Source organism: Stegostoma tigrinum, chromosome 25 (genome assembly GCF_030684315.1).
Source record: "Stegostoma tigrinum isolate sSteTig4 chromosome 25, sSteTig4.hap1, whole genome shotgun sequence".
In the NCBI taxonomy this organism is placed as follows: Eukaryota; Metazoa; Chordata; class Chondrichthyes; order Orectolobiformes; family Stegostomatidae; genus Stegostoma; species Stegostoma tigrinum.
In genome coordinates, this window is record NC_081378.1 from 22,159,983 (window position 1) to 22,180,729 (window position 20,747).

At 42.3% G+C, this 20,747-nt stretch overlaps 1 protein-coding gene across 5 annotated transcripts in view; it reads left to right on the forward strand.

Annotated features, from left to right (window-relative positions):
- The first annotated feature begins 3,287 nt into the window (after positions 1 to 3,287).
- Positions 3,288 to 20,747, forward strand: part of LOC125463092 (plexin-B2-like) — a 249,766-nt gene continuing 232,306 nt past the window's right edge. For 2 of the 5 annotated variants that reach the window (XM_059654544.1, XM_059654546.1), the window contains exon 1: positions 3,288 to 3,731. The gene's annotated coding sequence lies outside the window, so the exon portion shown is untranslated. Of the gene's footprint in view, positions 3,843 to 20,747 lie in introns of all 5 variants that reach the window. The other 3 variants (XM_059654548.1, XM_059654545.1, XM_059654547.1) reach the window with 3 other exon arrangements.

Genomic DNA, 20,747 nt, shown 5'->3' on the forward strand with positions numbered 1-20,747 from the left:
GGAGGGGGCACGAGAAAGGCTTGGCAGAACGGATTAGGGTCAACACAAAGGCATTTTACACTTATGTGAGGAATAAGAGAATGGTCAAAGAAAGAGTAGGGCCAATCAGGGATAGCATAGGGAACTTGTGTGTGCAGTCTGAGGTGGTAGGGGAAGCCCTAAATTAGTTTTTTGCTTCTGTCTTTACGAAAGAAACAAACTTTGTAGTGAATGAAAACTTTGAAGAGCAGGTGTGCATGCTGGAATGGATAGAGATAGAGGAAGCTGATGTGCTGAAAATTTTGTCAAACATTATGATTGACAAGTTGCCAGGCCCGGACCAGATTTGTCCTCGGCTGCTTTGGGAAACGAGAAATGCAATTGCTTCGCCACTTGCGAAGATCTTTGCATCCTCGCTCTCCACTGGAGTTGTACCTGAGGACTGGAGAGAGGCAAATGTCATTCCTCTCTTCAAGAAAGGAAATAGGGAAATCCCCGGCAATTACAGACCAGTAAGTCGTCTGTCGTCTGCAAGGTGTTAGAAAGGATTCTGACGGATAGGATTTATGACCATCTGGAACAGCATGGCTTGATTAAATGCAGTCAACACGGCTTTGTGAGGGGCAGGTCATGCCTCACAAACCTTGGAGTTCTTTGAGGATGTGACTAGAAAAGTTGATGAGGGTCGAGCTGTGGATGTGGTGTATATGGACTTCAGCAAGGCATTTGGTAGGCTCATTCAGAAAGTCAGGAGGAATGGGATACAGGGGAACTTAGCTGTCTGGATACAGAATTGGCTGGCCAACAGAAGACAGCAAGTGGTAGTAGAAGGAAAATATTCTGCCTGGAAGTCAGTGGTGAGTGGTGTTCCACAGGGCTCTGTCCTTGGGCCTCTACTGTTTGTAATTTTTATTATTGACTTGGATGAGGGGATTGAAGGATGGGTCAGCAAGTTTGCAGAAGACACAAAGGTTGGAGGTGTCGTTGACAGTATAGAGGGCTGTTGTAGGCTGCAGCGGGACATTGACAGAATGCAGAGATGGGCTGAGAGGTGGCAGATGGAGTTCAACCTGGATAAATGCGAGGTGATGCATTTTGGAAGGTCGAATTTGAAAGCTGAGTACAGGATTAAGGATAGGATTCTTGGTAGAATGGAGGAACAGAGGGACCTTGGCATGCAGATACATAAATCCCTTAAAATGGCCACCCAAGTGGACAGGGTTGTTAAGAAAGCATATGGTGTTTTGGCTTTCATTAACAGGGGGATTGAGTTTAAGAGTCGTGAGATCTTGTTGCAGCTCTATAAAACTTTGGTTAGGCCGCACTTGGAATACTGCATCCAGTTCTGGTCGCCCTATTATAGGAAAGATGTGGATGCTTTGGAGAGGGTTCAGAGGAGGTTTACCAGGATGCTGCCTGGACTGAAGGGCTTATCTTATGAAGAGAGGTTGACTGAGCTCGGACTTTTTTCATTGGAGAAAAGGAGGAGGAGAGAGGACCTAACTGAGGTATACAAGATAATGAGAGGCATAGATAGAGTTGATAGCCAGAGACCATTTCCCAGGGCAGAAATGGCTAACACGAGGGGTCATAGTTTTAAGCTGGTTGGAGGAAAGTATAGAGGGGATGTCAGAGGCGGGTTCTTTACACAGAGAGTTGTGAGAGCATGGAATGCGTTGCCAGCAGCAGTTGTGGAAGCAAGATCATTGGGGACATTTAAGAGACTGCTGGGCATGCATATGGTCACAGAAATTTGAGGGTGCATATATGAGGATCAATGGTCGGCACAACATCGTGGGCTGAAGGGCCTGTTCTGTGCTGTACTGTTCTATGTTCTAATATGTTGACTCGTTTCTGATAGATATTTAAAAGTTGGGGCATTCAAGTTTGAGAAAGTTCTTGTGGAAGAGTGGGGAGTTAATTTTTTTTCCCCAGAGCAGAAGGTCAGCATGGAACTATTTTGTTCATAAAGGTCGATGTATTCCTATAGAAGGAAGTGGACAGTGAATGTGCTTTAAGTGGTAAATACACGGATAGCACTGAGGCTCCTAAACTGTGAAGTACTGCATTCAAGTTCCACTCCAAGTCTTGTGCATCAAAACTTCATGCTGATGCTCCAATACAGTGAGTGAATGCAGCACTGCCAGAGCTGTCAGCTTCTGGAGAAGACATTAAACCTCACTTGCCTGTTCTTATGGATTGCATGGCCTTTTTTTTTTGAAATGAAGAAAAGCAGAGCATTATCTCCATTCTCCGAGCCAATATTTAGTCAACATCACAAAATCTAACGCCATTATCAAATTGCTGTTTGTGGAAGTCTGCTGTGTCCATATGGGCTGCTGTTTACTGAGGAAGGGTCACCGGACCCAAAACATTAACTCTGTTTTTGCCTTCACAGATGCTACCAGACCTGCTGGGCTTTTCCAGCAGCTTTGTGTCTGTGTTACTTATAGCATTGACTACACTTCAAGGAGCACTTATTTAGCTGGAAAGCATTTTGAAGCATGGAGTTCTCATGAAAATTGCTATATAAGTGCAAATCTAGGAAGATTTGTGCAAGAAGGTCCAGTTTCAAGATCCAAGTTTCACCCAGAGGGTTGTGGGTATCCAGGACTCACTGCCTGAAAGGCTGGGAGAGGCAAGGACCCACAAGAGATTCAAAAACCATTTAGATAAGCACTCCAAAAACTACGCGGACAAGACTACAAGCCAAGTGCTGGAAAATTAGATTAGAAGAGATGGATGTTTGATGACTGGCACGGACATGATGGGCCAAAGGGCCTGTTTCTAGCCGTTAAAAACATGGACACTTTCAGTCTCAACTGTTACTGAAGTGTGCCAAAACATGTCAAACATCTAAATGTTACCATTCGCAAGTGTAATTTAAAAACGTGTGGTCTTTCATGCTGGTGAAGAATTATCAGATGGCACTGTTACTTATTTAGCAACGAACCTGAAATGGTGTGAGATGGATGTGTGTTCAAATAGTTGGAGTGATGCGAGTAACGTAAATAGCACTGCCTCCTCATATGCTGTGAGCAGGGGCACATTCTATTCAATTATCTCGCATTTCCAGGCCTCAGGATGAAACTTGAAATTCTGAAGATTTGCTGAACCACTTTCAACAATGAAGTTTCAACTTTCAAGTCTTCCAGTAACTATTCGAAAAACTCACGTCAACAGCAGCTTGACAAAAACAGAACTCACGCCCATCGAAACTCCCAAAGCAGAAAACACTTTTAAAAAAAGACCCAAATCAACATTCAGAGAGACAACAACAGCAAAATGATTGGTTTAAGAAAAGCAAACAGAAGCCCGTTGGAGTGTGTGGATTCTAATTCAGTCCGAGTTTGTCACAATAACGAGAAAGCCATAACTGCTGTAAAATAAAACGTCCTCGGACTCGGTGAGATGTTGTGCCAGTTCCGGATGATGATTTTGACGTTTATATGTGTGGAGAATTCCCACAGCTCAGGCGGCATTTTCTTCTCCTCCTCCTCCTCCTTCCTTCACTCACCCACCCACCCATCCATGCTCCGAGCAGTCGGTCGCTCGCTTGTTCGGTGTTGACAAGCTTCTCGCATCCGCATTTCAAGCACAGCAGACTCGGTAAGCTACTTAGACACAACTTCACCGTGAGGGCCATCGTTTGGAAGGTTTTCTCCTCTTCACTATTCACAAGGAGCCAGCCGATTCCATTTCCTGTTCCTCATGTCGTTGTTAGTCAGAGCGGATGTGTGCATCGCCCACAGGTGAGTCCTCCCTTTTTTTTCTCTCTCTCTTTTGGATTAAACCCCTGATTGAGGTAATGTGAGTCATTCACCGCCCTGAAGTTCCAGATTGAACAACATCTCCCCAAAAAGGTAAGGAACCTTATGCCTTCAGAGCCGTGCAGCTTTTTTTTTGGTTATTTTACCGCGCTTCCTTAGTGTTCTTTTCAGCCCGGGTTCGTTCCAGTGAACATTTAGAAAAAGGGAGGAACGGAGCTGAAAAGTTAAATGAACTGAGGCGAAAGCGCTCGGCGATCGCGTCGTTTCGGCTTTCAACTTTCGAAGCCCCTAACTTCTGGGTCGCCTACACCTTGGTTACGTTGTCTTGAGGCGATGTGGGGCTCTGAAATCGCTGCGATTGTTCTCGTTCCGTACATTTATTTTTTTTTAAAAAAAAGGGGCTGGTTTCCTCATGGAATACGAGGTTGAAGATTAACTCAGCTCAGAGCCCAGCCCTACAGGACAACATCGACTGATTCCTATTGTTGACGCGACCCTCGCTGTCTCTTTGTGTACCTAGAAAATAATAATAACGCAGAGCATTTGGAGGGGGCGAATGCTGGCCGATTGCTGTCTAAAGGGGGTTGACGAGATCTGGACCCCTAGATTTGAAGTTTTCGCCTGACGTCAGGCTCCCATTTAACCATTTACTGCTCGACTGTCATGGCCCCATCTCCCACTTTTTAATGGGTTCCTTTGCTCCCAGTGTCTATATGTCCAGCTGGAGAATGTGTTAGATTTATGCAGAATGGTTGATTTCCTTTCTTTTGGAGAGGATTAAGAAAAGAAGTTTGACTCTTTATGTTTTTGGCACTCATTATTTCAATGCGAGGTATTCATTTGTTGGGCGTGGCTAGCGATTTCACTCCTCTCGGAGGGTTTCTTTCGCCTGAGAATTCAGGAGGTATCATCAAAACGTAAGCGCCGACAAATTCCTCCCCAACTTTTAATTTGCGACCCTTTGTGATGTTACCCTTTGGAAGAGCTGTATTTTGGATGATCTTTTTAAAGCAATTCTGGGGTTCCATGGATCCTGTTCTTTTATTGTTGAAAAACAACCGAGCCTGTTCCCAGTAGGAATCTTTGTTTTGCCGGTACAAGTGGCGCTAGGTAAGCGCAGATCGACGATGTCAACTCGTCAATTTTGGTCAAATTCCATCTCTTTTTTTGTAGGATCAGGAAACACACAATTCAGGAATATGAACGAAATTAATAAAACCTCGTTTAATGTTTCAACTTTTTAAAAAAAGTCATCTAAGTCCTCCGGACGTGGCTTTTGCAGATTTACAGTGCTTGCTGTAACTTATAGTGCTTACATGAAGAAAAACACTGCTACCTGCATTTCGACACTCTGGTTTGACACCGTCTCTTGCTGAGATGGACATGTATTTTAAAGAAGCACCGTGATAACTCTAGAGAAGTTTGAGATTTTGCGTTGTTTCAGTTGAGAGAAAAGAAATCTTCTTCAGTAGTGCCTCCTGATTTAACTGGGCCGTGAGAAATGTTCAGTTCTTTAATGTTAGTTCCATCGTGTATTATTTGCTGCCATCTCTAACCACAGTTCTCATAACTTGCACAAGACGATTACCAGTTTTAACGTTGCTTGGTTCTTGATTACTGTGAAATCCTGTGGTCAGCATAAATAATTCAGAGATGAATTAACATTTAGCTGAATATGTCCACGTTGATAACCTGAGTAAAAGACTGTTTTCTAGACTATTATCAATGAATCCAGAATACAGATCCAACCAACATGTTCATGAACATGTGTGCTGAAGGCTGTTCCACACGGCTGTACAGGCTGCTAGATAATAAAATGTGAGGCTGGACGAACACAGCAGGCCAAGCAGCATCTCAGGAGCACAAAAGCTGACGTTTCGGGCCTAGACCCTTCATCAGAGAGGGGGATGGGGGGAGGGAACTGGAATAAATAGGGAGAGAGGGAGAGGTGGACCGAAGATGGAGAGTAAAGAAGATAGGTGGAGAGAGTGTAGGTGGGGAGGTAGGGAGGGGATAGGTCAGTCCAGGGAAGACGGACAGGTCAAGGAGGTGGGATGAGGTTAGTAGGTAGCGGGGGGTGCGGCTTGGGGTGGGAGGAAGGGATAGGTGAGAGGAAGAACCGGTTAGGGAGGCAGAGACAGGTTGGACTGGTTTTGGGATGCAGTGGGTGGGGGGGAAGAGCTGGGCTGGTTGTGTGGTGCAGTGGGGGGAGGGGACGAACTGGGCTGGTTGAGGGATGCAGTAGGGGAAGGGGAGATTTTGAAACTGGTGAAGTCCACATTGATACCATTAGGCTGCAGGGTTCCCAGGCGGAATATGAGTTGCTGTTCCTGCAACCTTCGGGTGGCATCATTGTGGCAGTGCAGGAGGCCCATGATGGACATGTCATCAAGAGAATGGGAGGGGGAGTGGAAATGGTTTGCGACTGGGAGGTGCAGTTGTTTTTTGCGAACTGAGCGGAGGTGTTCTGCAAAGCGGTCCCCAAGCCTCCGCTTGGTTTCCCCAATGTAGAGGAAGCCGCACCGGGTACAGTGGATGCAGTATACCACATTGGCAGATGTGCAGGTGAACCTCTGCTTGATGTGGAATGTCATCTTGGGGCCTGGGATGGGGGTGAGGGAGGAGGTGTGGGGACAAGTGTAGCATTTCCTGTGGTTGCAGGGGAAGGTGCCGGGTGTGGTGGGGTTGGAGGGCAGTGTGGAGCGAACAAGGGAGTCACGGAGAGAGTGGTCTCTCCGGAAAGCAGACAGGGGAGGGGATGGAAAAATGTCTTGGGTGGTGGGGTCGGATTGTAAATGGCGGAAGTGTCGGAGGATAATGCGTTGTATCCGGAGGTTGGTAGGGTGGTGTGTGAGAACGAGGGGGATCCTCTTGGGGCGGTTGTGGCGGGGGCGGGGTGTGAGGGATGTGTCGCGGGAAATGCGGGAGACGCGGTCAAGGGCGTTCTCGATCACCGTGGGGGGAAAGTTGCGGTCCTTAAAGAACTTGGACATCTGGGATGTGCGGGAGTGGAATGTCTTGTCGTGGGAGCAGATGCGGCGGAGGCGGAGGAATTGGGAATAGGGGATGGAATTTTTGCAGGAGTGTGGGTGGGAGGAGGTGTATTCTAGGTAGCTGTGGGAGTCGGTGGGCTTGAAATAGACATCAGTTACAAGCTGGTTGCCTGAGATGGAGACTGAGAGGTCCAGGAAGGTGAGGGATGTGCTGGAGATGGCCCAGGTGAACTGAAGGTTGGGGTGGAAGGTGTTGGTGAAGTGGATGAACTGTTCGAGCTCCTCTGGGGAGCAAGTGGCGGCGCCGATACAGTCATCAATGTACCGGAGGAAGAGGTGGGGTTTGGGGCCTGTGTAGGTGCGGAAGAGGGACTGTTCCACGTAACCTACAAAGAGGCAGGCATAGCTGGGGCCCATGCGGGTGCCCATGGCCACCCCCTTAGTCTGTAGGAAGTGGGAGGAGTTGAAAGAGAAGTTGTTGAGTGTGAGGACGAGTTCGGCTGCTGCTTTGTTTCTCTCTTTCTCTTGAACTGTATTTCTAGTTTTGTGTATTCTGTGAAGTAGTATCCAGTAAATGCCAGACATATCCCTGCAGGGAGAGAATGATAAATCCTGCTGGGAAATTGTTCCGTGCAAGCCTGCTTAACACCTGAGTCCATAGTTAACAGGGCGAGGGATTTGCTTACCTGCCCCAACCTCTTACATAATGGCCTGAGGTCCTTCAATATGGGGTAAAAGACCTGATTAATTGTGACTCTTCTGCTGCCCCTTTTGCCATGGACTTTGAGTTTTATTCTGTGATTTAATGGTGAGCCTGTATTCATCTTGCCTGTATATCTTAATCCATAAACAATTAGAAAGTATTTTAGGATAGGTGTAATGCCCAAGGTTGTATTATTTTTATATCTGACTGTTTTAAGGTTTTCCCATCTAAGTTCTTGGCATTTCAAGCAGCCATTTTTCAGGGAATAAATTTGGAAGCATGTTTTCAAATTTATTCACTAATGGAACGTGGGCATTGCTAGCTGGGCCAACATTTATTGCCCATCCCTAGTTGCCCTTCATCTATAGTAGGTAGAACCATAATGCAGTTTGAGAAGTACTTCTATGATTTTGAACAAGTGACACTGAAGGAATGGTGATAGATTTCCACCAACACCTTGCTGAGGCCAACCATTGAATAGATTGCAAGATACTTTACAACGAGCAAGACTTTCTCAATAGATTGATGGACATTTTGATGGACTACAGAGAGCTATACCCATCTATGTTTTCTCTCTCCCAGGGCATCCAGTTGTCCTTCAAATTATTTGAAGGCTGTTTTACTTCACGGGAAGTGAACACTATTGACAAGTGCAGCGTTTATTGCTCATGGGTAATTGCCGTCAAGGGAGGGATGGTGCACTTTTTTACCTCCTCCCACTCCACTTTTACCTCGATGTCTAATTCATGGGTCACTCTTTCTATGAAGAATTAACCCACATGGCATCTGAGTTATTTTTATTTTTCGAGGTTAAACCATGTTGACCTGATATGATTTTGCAAGTTAATTTGAAACATTCCAGATTTATCTTTTCCAACTTAGCGATTTACCTTCTATTTTTCAAAAAGGTAAGTTCATAGATTGCTGTTTTCTAGTTCTCCACATTTTTCTCTTCTGAGTAAATTTTGTACTGTCTTCAGTGCTTGAATAGTAGTCAGCTCTTTTTGCTATTTCAACCATATCTCATTGTTTCGCTTTTGGTGCTTGTATGTTGTTTTGATATATTGAGTGTTCTGTTTTGTAAAATTCTTATTTATCCATTGCTGTTTCAACACCGTTCCACAGATTGTGTTTCATTCATTTTTCATCTAGAACAGTGGTTTTCAGCAATGTGCCATGGCACGTTGGTGGCCCATAAGAACTGTCTAAGTGTGCTGTTAAATTTTGTGCAAAGGTAATGAAAATCAATGCAAAACAAACATTGTTTTATCTTAATTGTGAACGATCAGCCATGATCATAATGAATGGTGGTGCTGGCTCGAACGGCCGAATGGCCTACTCCTGCACCTATTGTCTATTGTCTATTAAACAATATTCTAACCAACCAAAACTGCAACTCATAAATCTCGTGAAAATTACTAATCAAATTGAAAGCTAAGTATTTACCTTTTACAGTGTTACAAACCTCTCTAGTCAGACTGTAGCCATAGTAAATGTGACATTTGATTGATCAATTCAGCCAGAAACAGTGGTTCTGCCATGGAATTTTGTCCCATTGGACTGTGCCGTGTTACTGTAAAACTTTTAAACTGGTGATCTGGAGTGCAGTTTTTTTATTGTTGCCTGCATCAAATTTCATGCCCCTGAGTATTGGCCACGTATGTATTCTGTTCTGAGAAATCTGAACTGTCTCCAATTTGACTGTTTTGGCATTGTATAGTGTCTATAACATGGACTCATTTCAATAGATCAGGATCCCAGACATGCTGATTTTAAAACATTTTACAGTTTGAGTAGCAAACAGGGGCACCTTGCACAGTTCCGCACCCCTACCCCTTATGAACTCTTTGCTCCACCAGCCCCCATACAGTCGAGTGAATTTGATTCATTATTACTAAACTCATTATTTCCGATCTTTTAAGCCAATTTCCTAACTAGTGCTAAAATTTAACCTGAATATCCATGAGAATATCTGGACTTTACAGCATGGTAGACTGACTATTCATCCCAACTCCTTGTGTCAGTTCCATGCTGCACATGAGCTGCCTCACAATTTAATATTGTGGCATAATTTTGGATCCTTTTCCCCTGTTAGGAACTGCGCTGAGCTAGTTTACCCAGAAATGCCTGTCATATTCAGTCTTGTCAAATGCCATTTTAGAAGTCAAGTTATGCCACTGATGTTTAGCATCCATTATCATTCCCATAAATAGATTGATTGATTGGGTTGGTTGAACAGGGCTCCTAAATCTGTGTTGATTCTTCTTTCCTGGGTTCGTTATAGATAATCAGAGTTACCTCAATGTTTGTTTTTTTCAGTCTGTTGATGGGTTGCTTTGATTTGCTTTGTTTTTAATTGTTAATTTTTCTAATGGATTAGCTATTGAATACGTGACTCCTGATCTGTGGTATGTTGGGCGGGGTATATGCTAAACTCGGTTTAGGTTGCTATACATGAAGACTGCAATCACTTTTTACTGTATACTGATTATATAATTAGCAAATACACAGTCATCATCTTGTGTTTTTCTGATGCAGCAGGTCATGAAGACATTATGCACAATATTGCCACTAAGCTGCTTTGGGTTTTTTTCTAGTTAAAACTACTTTTGCTGTTTTCTGATTCTTCCCTTTTTCAATAAATATTTTCTTTCCACTTTGGTAGTCTTTAGAGCATCACTTTTTTTTCTTTTCAATGTCTAAACAGTGTTGTTAGATCCATCTGTTGTTTACTTTCTATACCAATACAAATCTTGACAAGGATCCAGTTTTTTCACATTCCTTTCCCACACAGGTATGAGTTCTTGTTTTGATTGCTGTATTAATATTCCTGGCAAGTCTATTTTTGTTCTAACTTTGTTTAGGTATAATAAAGGAATGGAGGGACCATATTTCACAGAAAAGTGCTTCATGCGTACTCATGACAGCATGTGGAGGTCAACACTTGTAGAAATTTGAAGTTTTGTTTTCCGTGACACACCATGTTATGAAAGCAGTAATGCACTATATTACCAGTTCATGTCATTTAAGCTATTTTGGAGTTACCACAATCCTATAATTCTGCATGACATGCCGATACTCCACAATACTTTTGTCAGACCAACAAGCTTATTTTAAGATGTTAATTTTCACATGGTTGGCATGTGACTAATGTTTGATCATTTTTCCACCTTAGTTTTACTGTTTATGAAATAATGCCACACCATTAATAGTGTGCCATATCTAATTAATAACTTGACAGTATTTGATTTGTATTGGTAGTCTGAATTTGGTTGTTTTTCTACATGAAACTCCAAATTGAGCATAATATAGATGGTTTAATTTTGCACTGAGCAGAGCAGGAAGAGCTTTTTGGTGTAGGAATGAAATGTGGAAAATAAGTCACTTCTGCACTTACATCTCCTATCTGATTATGTGCATCCTGGTGTCTGAAAAGAAGGGGCTGCACTAATAAGTGATGCATTGGTTGTAAACTTCCAAAATTCCATAGATTCCCAAGAATGGTCCCAGTGGTTTGGAAAACTGCAAACATAACACAACTGTTTTGAGGCTGGGGACTGGTTTGGAAATGTGGGTCAGTTAATCTAGCTTATGTTATTTAGAAACTGCTCAAATCTATTATTGAGGAGGTGGTAGTGGGCCATTTAGAAAACCGTAACACAAGAATTATTATAACAGAAAGAATTATCATGGTTTTTTGACAAGGAAAGATTGTATTGACACATTTTACTAGTGTGATTTGAAGATGCAACAAATAAAATGGTTGAAGAGGTAACATTGATGTATTGATTTGGATTTCCAGTAGGCATTCAATTATGTCTACATACACATTTCACTGGACATGATAACTGCTCATTGTTTTGAGAAGATGATATTAACAAGCATAGAAGATCATCTAATTACTAGAGAACTGAGTGTCAGGAGAAGTGACTCATTTTCAGGTTGAAAAATGAACTAGTAAGAATGTGAGATAGTAGGAACTGCAGATGCTGGAGAATTTGAGATAACAAGGTGTAGAGCTGGATGAACACAGCAGACAAAGCAGCATCATAGGAGCAGGAAAGCTGACGTTTTGGGCCTAGACCCTTCTTCAGAAATGGGGGAGGGGATGGGGTTTCTGAAATAAATAGGGAGAGTTGGGGGGGAGGCATGGATAGAAGGTGGATTGAGGAGATGATAGGTGGAGAGGAGACAGACTGGTCAAAGAGGCGAGATGGACCCAGTAAAGGTGAGTGTAGGTGGGGAGGTAGGGAGGACGGACAGGTCAAGGGGGCAAGATGAGGTTAGTAGGTAGGAGATGGGGTGGGAGGAGGGGAGGGGTGAGAGGAAGGACAAGTTAGGGAGGTGGGGATGAGCTGGGCTGGCTTTCGGATGCGTTAGGGGGAGGGGAGATTTTGAAGCTTGTGAAGTCCACATTGATAACATGGGCTACAGGGTTCCCATCTGCTGTTCCTGTTGTGGCCTCTTGTACATCGGGTAAACCAAGTGGAGGCTTGGGGACCGCTTTGCAGAACACCTATGCTCTGCTCGCACTAAACAACTGCACCTCCCAGTCATGAACCATTTCAACTCCCCCTCCCATTCCTTAGATGACACGTCCATCCTGGGCTTCCTGCAGTGCCATAACGATGCCACCCGAAGGTTGCAGGAACAGCAACTTCTATTCCGCTTGGGAACTCTGCAGCCCAATGGTATCAATGTAGACTTCACAAGCTTCAAAATCTCCCCTCCTCCTACCGCATCCCAAAACCAGCCCAGCTTGTCCCCGCCTCCCTAACCTGTCTTTCCTCCCACTTATCCCCTCCGCCCACCTCAAGCCCCATCCCCATCTCCTACCTGCTAACCTCATCTCACCCCCTTGACTTGTCTGTTCTCCCTGGACTGATGTATCTCCTCCCTACCTCCCGGCCTACACTCATCTTTACTGGCTCCATCCTCGCCTCTTTGACCAGTCTGTCTCCTCTCCACCTGTCGTCTCCTCTATCCAGCTTCTATTTACCTTCCCGTCTCTCCCTATTTATTTCAGAAGAAGGGTCTAGACACAAAACATCAGCCTTCCTGCTCCTATGATGCTGCTTGGCCTGCTGTGTTCATCCAGCTCTACACCTTGTAATCTTAATAAGAATGTGAGGTCATTTTATGAAATATAAGATTCTGAGGGTACTTAACAGATCCTGAAAATGTATTTCTCCTTGGGGGAAAATGTAGAACTAAGTGACAGCATTTTTTTTAGGGAAAATGCTGCCTCCCATTCAAGAAGGTGATGAGGAATTTCTTCTAAGTGTTAGTAGCCTTTGGTATTCTTTATTCAAGAAAACAGGGAAACTGGGGCCGTGTCTACTTTGACCTGGGAATGTGTTCAAATTATTGATCTGCACACGAATCAAGGATTACAAGAAGCAGGCAGTAAAATGAAATCTCGGCACAGTCAGATCAACCATGATTTTTGAATGGCACACTGACTTGTTGGGCTGAGTGGCCTCCTCATTCTGGTGATTTTTAAAAAATATTTAGTTATATTTATATTCACGGATGGGCCAGCACGTATTATCTATCCTTAATTGCTCGTGGGGTGCAAATCAGATTGCTGTGGGACTGGAGTCACACGGAAACCAGACCAGGTAAGATGGCAGTTTCCTTCCCAAAAGGATATTAGTGAACCAAATGGATTTTTCCAACAATTGACAATGTTGCACAGTCTTCACTGGAGCTCTTGATTACAGATTTTCATTGAATTTCTGTTCCACAAACTGCCATTGCAGGTTTCAAACCCAGCTCCGCAGAAAATTACTTGGGTCTCTGGGCAGATAGTCCAGGTCATCACCTCCCTTTTCTTAATTCAAGTCGTTTTTCTATACAGTAAGAAACAAAATAAAGGCTATTTTGATATCAAAAGTCTGGAGCAAACTTAGGAAATACTTCAAAACTACATTCTCTGTTTGCTGCAGCTTTCCTACCTTTAATTTGCTGTAGTCCTATGCTTCCCCTGTCGTCAAAACCAATCTCCGAGTTGTGAATGATAAATTTGTAGAAATAAAAGTAGAAGCCTGAAAGTCTGGGATTTGAAAAAGAACATACGCTGACAATATGTGGAAGGTGTTTCTGTTTTAATGGTTTGGAAGGCTGATTTATACTCGGTACTATGCGGTGAGTAAGGTTTATATTGATCGTTCTGTTTCCGTGTTGCATCTCCTTATTAGCCCTTTAGAGTGGCGCTAAAGTCGAGTCATTTAAACTGTATTGAGGGGGCAGATGATTAATCTCACTCTTTTTGGCTTTGCAAAGCAGTTATATCCTGCAGGATTTTCAAATTCTTTTAGTTAAAATTTCAATGCTGCAATATTTTCAGAACTGGACATTTCCAGCCATGATGTGCAATGGTTTGGAAAAATAGGAGTAATTATCGATGTTCTGTATGTTGAGTAGTTCATCACTATTATTTGTAAATGCCCTTCAAAAAGAAATATTAACTTTTGACGTATTAACTATGAACAGTTCCTAAGAAGGTTGCTGGACGCGAAGCATTAACTGATTTCTCTCCATAGAAGTTGCCAGACCGGCTAAGATTTTCCAGCCATTGCTGGTTTTGTTTCAGATTGGAGACCATACTCTGTTGCACAGATGGGGACTAACAAACACACACACACATGATGTTGCCCTAAACACGCCTGAATCTGGGGGCTCGTAGTCCTGCCTGCTTGTGGACTGATGTCAAGAGAAATAATGAAAGTTCACACTGGCATCCTCCCTGAGCCTTGGGGTCAAGCAGGGCTGCATAAGCATATAACATTCTCTTTCACCGTTGTCACCACAACACTCCACTCTGTCTCCATGAAGCTCTTTGCTGGAGTGGAGCTCCTCTGTAGGATGAGGTGGGAGATGATTCAACTAACTTGCTTTGAGTCTAGAACCAAGATCAGCCTAACATCTCTCATCAAGTTGCAGTACAAGACAGCTCTTGCACATGCACACAAGCAGATGCCAAGCTCAAAATCATCACTGATATATTCATGGAGACACATGAGAGAAAGCGCTAAGACTAAACGTCTAGAAGGCAAAAGACCTTTTACTGGCCTTCTCTGTATGCACAGCACTGCCCCATCCACTAGCAAGTTCCTCAGTGAGCAACTGGGCAACAGGGCTCATTTCTAACACCTTGGCAGCCCCTCCTTAGTGATAGTGGACATTGATAAAATCAACATCACTGTCAGTGTGGTACTGCAGCCTTCGTTCACCTGGGGAACAAAGATCTCAGGCCTGGCATCAAGCTCATGGTCCACAAGGCTGCAGTGATATCCTGCCCTCCTGTCTCCATCAGAGATGTTGACAATATAAAGCAGGCACCTCAAGTCTTCAGAGCAACACTGCCAGCAATGCCTCTGCCAAATCCTGTGACTCAGAATAGACGCTCAGATATTCATGTTCCTTCTTAGGTCAGCATCCTAATGCCAAAACACACACACTGGTTAATTTGTTGTTCTGTGCCACATTGTCTGCATGCCTAACTCAACACTTCCAAAACAAGCTCTGTGTTAAGAGGTTTGTTCCAGCATCTGGTTACAGGACGGCAGAGGAATACTTCAAGGACATCCTTAAGGCACTCTGAACAATGAAACTTCCCCATTAATTCATAAGAATCTCTTGCTCCAGACCATCCAAACTGGAGAAGAAGCCCTTGTGAATGAGTCAGCCACTTCAAGTGTCTCCTACAGGTCTGGTGGCGGCCCAGATCATACAGCAGAAGAGCATGGAAATGAGCATCCCACCCTTTTCATCAAATACTACCTGCCTTAATCCAGTATTAGATTATTTAGTTGCCTCAGGATCCACAACAGCAGAGTGGAAGAAGTCATCCTTGGTCTTAAGGGACTGCCTAAGAATGTTAAATAGCAACTGACAGATTGCACAGTCTGGGTTATTCCCTTGCAAACAGAAGATTGTGAGGTGATTTAATTGAGGTATGCAAAATGGATAAAGGAATTGATCAGTTAGAAAGAGAGAAACTATTTAATCTGATGGAGTTGTCCAAATTAAAAGGATATAAATTAAAAATTTATACTCGTGCAGTGAAGAGATGATATGAGAGATCAGTTCTTTCCAAAATGCTTAGTAGATATCTGGAAAATTTCTTCTCCCAAGCGGTTGGCACTTGGTCTATTGAAAACTTCAACTTTGAAATTGATTTTTGTCAAGAAAAGCTATTAAGCGATACAGAACCAAGGTGGTGGATGTAGTTAAAGGACAGAAACTGGAGAATTGATTATTTCTGTTCTTGAAATAGCAATGCAGTGACAACTTTGCAAGTTTTTCGTTTTTCTTGAAGTAAGGAACAATCTGCCACAAAAGTTAACCAGTAGCATTACTCACAACTAATGAGTACTGTTTTTGAGGAGTTTGCTTTCTCAGCAGAAAAAAACTTATGTTTAGTGTTAACAGAATTGTGCAACTTCATGCATGATAATTGTGCATAGAATTTTTGGACTATGCCATTTGAACAGTGAGCAGAAACTTGTGATACATTTATAGATTTTTGTGTGAACATTTGCTTTTTACAATAATGAGGTGGTGGGGACGGTTTAAAGTGATGACGTGTGAACAACACATAAGAATGTGTGTTATTTCAAATGCAGACTTAGCCCTCCCCATTTGCAGATGGCAGATGTGTCAACAGCATATTGATTGTCAGCAGTTTGAGATGTGGGCCACATGTCAGAAACTTCTGACAGAAACAGATTAGTTATTCTTTCTTTGATACTGTGCTGTATTTTAATGTAAATAATCTTCTCCGCTGTAAACACGAGTTGAGATTTCCTCAGGAAGGGGGGAGTTCCTACCTACTGCATACGCTGAAAGTTTTGTTAGTTCACTCAAGGGGTGTGTGTCACCAGCTAGGCCAGCATTCGTAACTACCAAGAGGCCAGTTAAGAGTCAACCACACTGCTGAGGCCAGGTAAAGATGGCATTGTGGACCAACTGGGTTTTTAAATAACAATCAGTAGTGGTTATGTGTTTGCCATTAAATGAGCATTTAATTCCGAAGTTTAATTGAATTCAAATTTCACCATCTGCCCTGATGGGATTCAAGACTGTGGCCCCAGAATATTTGTCTGGGTATCTGAATTGCAGGTCCAGCAACCTTAGCATTAAGGCTCCACTTTCCACAGAGACTAAATTTACTGTACTATAACAGTAGGTTATAACAGCCTGGATTTGGTAGCAAGAATTAACAATAAGTTTAAACAGCATGCACAATTTTAATGCAGAATTCAGTTTTCCGGGATGGCATGTCCGCATGGGCTGAGATTGTGGCTTCTGTTTAGTGACATCCATACCAGCACCATGTTTAGGTGTGAGTAATGCCTAGAAATGAGCAGGTTAGGAAGTTTTTTTCCCCCAGGAAGATCCCCACACGTAGAGAATTGTACTATCATCTGCAGCTACAATTCATATCAGTTCCCAAAACGCTGCACTCTGTTAAGAACTTGACTGAAGTTATGTAGTTGGGATGAATAATCCATTCATATTCTGATTTCAAATCACCAAGGTAACATTAACTTTCACATTTCTTCTTTTAGTCCAAATGTCCTTTATGAAGTCCCTATTTAGAGTAAAAGGTTCTACATTTGCTTACTGGTTATTTTGATTAGAGATGTAATTTTTCCAGAGTCCATGGTTTTGGGGTGACATTTATTTATGATTAATGACCTGGAAATTTTAGAATCTCAGACATTGCCCATTTTATATCTCCCTGTCAGGAGTGCATCACAATCCACTTTAATATGATTAAATGTGTTATAATGTCACGACATAATGTTAAAGGTATGAAACTGTACCTACAGGTTTTTATATTTAACAAATTACATGATTTGTCTAGGTATGCAGCCCACTCCCAAGGTATTTTATTGCTGAATTGTACTTGAATAAGACCTTGTACTGAATAATTTTACAGTCGTATCGTTGTATGCAAGTGGAACCTTCGGATCACCTGTTGTGACCTCCAACTATCCACGTAAACTTGACTGTAGACTTCAGAACAAGGCTAGAAATTATTTTTGTTAATAGTGCTATTCAGCATGATACGAATGGGTTATAATGCTTTCATTAATGAATGATTTAAGCCTCTAAGTGAAAGCTTGCCCTTATTTTCATTTGTTTATTCCTTCCACCTCTGCTTCAGTTTCAACTATGAGTTAAACCTGTCAGCTGTACTACCTCTCTCTTCATGCTTGGTACATTTCACTCTGTGAAGTGGTTCAGTCTCTGTCATTATAATGCATAGTCCCTCTTTTATTCCCGACTTATATATTACATTTCTGCTTCTGATTTGTTTACTCTTTTCCTTTAATATCCACTAATGTGGGATAAGCATCAACACAGCAGATCAACATTCTGAATGTCTGTTGGGTAGAATCGAAGCAGTCCAGAGCAGAGCATCAAGTACCTGATTTGCAGTTTGAAAATATGGTTGCTTTTTCCATTTCAATCTAGCAGACCATGGGAAAGCTGGGTATTGATACTACTTGAAACTGAGATTGCAAAAATTAAAAGTCTACCTGCTTGCACTAAAGTCCCAAATTGATAATTTCTTGTAAGAAAGCTGGTGACCAAGAGATAAACGCGTTGACCTTCATTTCTTGGATTATGTGACACCACTGTGGATTAAATAAAAAGTTTGAACCATAATTTCCTTTAGCAGGAGCTTTCACACTTTTGAATTTTTTAAGTTGTCAGGTGTCTGATTGATAGCAGTGTAAACCAAGTATTACAGCCATTGGGATCTGAGTGAACTGTGCATCTCCTTAACTGCTGGGATTGAAGGATTATGAAATGACAATGCAAAGACTGAGAATGAGGAGTAAATTAGGGATAAATTGAATGCCAAAGCATAGAAAGACAAATGGAAAGGAGTATTAGATAGTCAAAGTCAAGGTATGAATAATGGCAGAAAGGTTTACAGAGAAAGAAAGCCTTAAATTCAACCTCCAACATTTAGTCACGAAGTAACAGAGCTGCACATTTTTTTGAGTAGTCAGTTTTGAGTGCCAGAGGGATTTATAGGAAGTGATTATTATACATCACACCTCAAGAATACTAGAACGAAATGGTCAAAATTGAATTTGCTGTGATGAGTTTGATTTGGATCTATGATGCAAATACAGGTACTTCACACAGTGCTGTTTTTCATGAAAGCCATGTGCATTTTAGGCAACAGTTAACTTGATATCCTCTTTTATTCTCCCTCTTTATTCATTCATGGGATGAGGGTGTCACTGACCAGGCAGTATTTATTGCCCGTCCCTAATTACCCAGACGGCAGTTCATAGTCAACCACATTGGTGTGGGTCTGGGGTCACTAGTAGGCCAGACCAGCTAAGTATGTGAGTTTCCTTCCCAAAAGGACATTAGTGAACCAGATGGGTTTTTCGAACAATCAACAAGAGATTCATGGTCATCGGTAGACTGCTAATTCCAGACATTTTTATTGAATTCAAATTCCTCCATCTGCCATGGCAGAATTCAAACCTGGGTCCCCAGACATTGTCTGATTTTCAGGTAGATAGTCCAGCGATAATATCACAAGGTCAAAGCTTTCCAACTAGCAAGGCAGCTCCCCTTACTTGAAGATGCTGAACAATTTCTGCATAAAAACAGACAACATTAGTGAGGTTGTTATTGTGACAGCCAGATATGGTCCATTTTGAAAGGACAAGATTGTAGCTATGATTAAAGTCAAGAATATTACAGAAATACAGCACACCTCCAGCAGTTGGATGATGTCAGTTGCTTACTATGCAGTGGCTTTCTGAAGAATACACAATTTTTAGATCATGCTAATGGTTACTTTCTAATCATGGTTACTTTAAAGTTGTTATTGCATCAAAATATGAAAACAGATGAGTTGTCAAAATTAAATGTGCTGTTGTTGCAGAAAAAGAATCTCAATGGGATTTGGTAGGAATTAATTCGCCCAAAACATTATTATGTCCTACATTTCAGTTTGAATATCTCTGTTCAGATTGTTCTATGTGGAATAAGTTCACTTAGGGAAGTTAATGATTTTCTATGGTCACTGGGCTTGGGACTTATGCAGAAACACAACATTTTATGGTGAATCCTCTGCCTTTGCTGAGTTGTTTGTTGACTGCAGGGACTAATGACTAAGGAACATCCTAAAACAAGCAACTATATTTGAAAATGGAGACTGAATCAGGAAGACATGATTTTGTTTGTAAAATATATATATATAAATGATTTGGTTGAATATGTAGGTGGTCGAAGTTATTTATAGATAACATTTATAGATTTATTGATGGAGTTGTGGATAGTGAGGAAGGTTGTCAAAGGATACAGCAGAATATAGATCATTTAGATGGCTGGGTGCAGAAATGGTCAAGTTTGAGGTGCTGCACTTGGGGAAGTCAAACACAAGATGAAAGTATCCAAAAAATGACAGGACTCTTAGGAGTATTGATATAAAGTGTGATCTTGGGGATAAGATTGTCTCGAAAGTGAGGCATGCTTGCCTCCTTCAGTCAGGGTATTGAGTGCAAAAGTTGGCATGTTACGTTGCAGCTGTTCAAAACTTTGGTTGGGCCACATTTGGAGTTGTCTGCAGTCTTGATTGTTACTCGATAGGGAGGATATACAGACTTTGTAGAGAACATAAAAGAGATTTAACAGGATGTTGCCTGGATTGGAGTGGATTAGCTATAAGGAGAGGTTGGACAAACTTGGATTGTTTTCGCTAGAGTATTGAAGGCTGAGGGGTGATCTGATAAAAGCATACAAAATTAGGAGAGGCGTTGATACGGTGGATAGTTGGAATCTCTTTCTCAGGGTGGAATTGTCAAATACTAGTGGGCATAGGTTTAAGGTGAGGGGGGAAATTTTAAAGCAGATTGTAAGGCAAGTTTTTTTAAATGAGGATAGTACATACCTGGAGTGTGCTGAAAGGGGAGGTGATGGACGCGGATATGACAGTAATATTTAACAGTTATTTAGACAGACTTATGAAGAGGCAGGGAATAGACACATATGGACAACGTGCAGGCAAATGGGATTAATTTAGAATGGTGACATGGTGGGCCAAAGCACCTGGCCCTGTGCTGTACTATTTTATGTTCTGTGAGGCAGACTGGTTTTGCTTTGCAGCCTATTGACTTCAATCTTACCCTGTATCAGCCAGAACTCAGTTTATAATACCTCTGGGTCACAGGCCTTTTTGAGCATAAGAAGTTGTCCAGCGTAGTGCTGAAGGAGTGCTAAAACTAAGATACAGACTTTTGGATATGCTAAATTGAG